This window comes from Rhincodon typus, chromosome 5 (genome assembly GCF_021869965.1).
Source record: "Rhincodon typus isolate 14 chromosome 5, sRhiTyp1.1, whole genome shotgun sequence".
Classification (NCBI taxonomy): Eukaryota; Metazoa; Chordata; class Chondrichthyes; order Orectolobiformes; family Rhincodontidae; genus Rhincodon; species Rhincodon typus.
In genome coordinates this window covers 7788232-7789637 of record NC_063336.1, presented here as the reverse complement: position 1 = coordinate 7789637, position 1406 = coordinate 7788232, and positions in this window count along the sequence as shown.

Here is a 1406-nt window from a genome sequence, read left to right as displayed (position 1 = left end):
CTGGACTGTGGGAGATGGCACTGAGGTGGGTGGTGACCTGGGACCAGGCTGCCAGGATCTGGTGTTGTGGCCTCCTCTGCTGGTCCTCCAGGAACAGGACTCCATTCCTCAGCACCAGCCCCTTGAGGGAGAATCACAGCACCATCTTCCCCTTTTCCAACCTGTTCCCACTCTGTCCTTAACTGACCAGGAATATCGGTGCTCGTCCTTCAAAACACGCTGAGAGTGCCAGGGATCCCAGACTTTGGGCAGGTGTCCAGTGGGATGGTGAGTTGCCCTGGGAATGGCGTGTGGGAAGATGAGACCAGCATGGGGTGTGAGAGATGCCTTGAAGCAGGGTTGGTAGTTAATGCAGCAAGTTTGGTAAGATACAGCTAGAAAACTCTCGAGGCCTCTCAGTGGAAATCCCCCTGAAGAAACTCAACATCATTGGGGCTTAGTCAAAGACTCAGCTCTGTATCACCGACTAGACTCTCCAGAGAGAGAAAACAGCACCTTCCCTTGCTCAGACCCTAACATATTTCAATACGATCACCTTTCCTTCTCAATTTCAGAGAGAATAGACTCTCAGTCTTCACATTGGGCAACCCTCTGTTTATTTATTTGGAAAGGCTATCAAGCAACAGACGACTCCATGTCAGCCCCACTCTACCATGTGCTGAAGGGAGAGTATTAACACCTTGTCTAAATAACAGACAGAGAAATGTTGCGCAAATATCTTTAAAATGGTTGGGAGTTGACGTCACAAGTGTTTATTTCAAAACAGCAGCTGTGACCCCTGACCTCAGCCTTTGCACCCTCACCTCTCTGAGTCATAGCATCGTAGATTCAATCCCCACTTAGGAACATTAAAGCAGGAAATTTGGGATGACCCTTTAGTGCCGTACCGAGGGAGTGCTGCACTGTCATGAGTGCCATTGTCGAGGTGAGATGTTAAACTCTCTGTCCTCTCACGTGAACACAAGAAGATCTTCCAGCACCTTCTTAGAGAAGGGCAGGGGAGTTCTCCCTGACTACTTGACTAATAATTATCACTAACACACAATCTGGTGATTATTATCCAGTATGGAGTGAATGGGCTGAATGGCCTCTTGTACAGTTATGTGCCTAGGATCTGATATTATTGATGAGAGGTTATGCAATGCAAGAGTTTAGAAGAAGGAGAGGAGATCTAATTGAAGAATATAAGATGCCAAAGGAGATTGACAAAGTAGGTGTAGAGGGGATATTTCCTCATGTGGGACAATCCAGAATAAGTGTTCATGGCTTTAGGATAAGGGGTGGCAGATTTAAAACAGAGGTGAGGAGAAATTACTTCTCTCACAGGATCATGAATAGAGTCATAGAAGCATAGAATCTCTACAATGTAGAAACAGGCCATTCAGCCCATCGAGTCCACTCCAAAG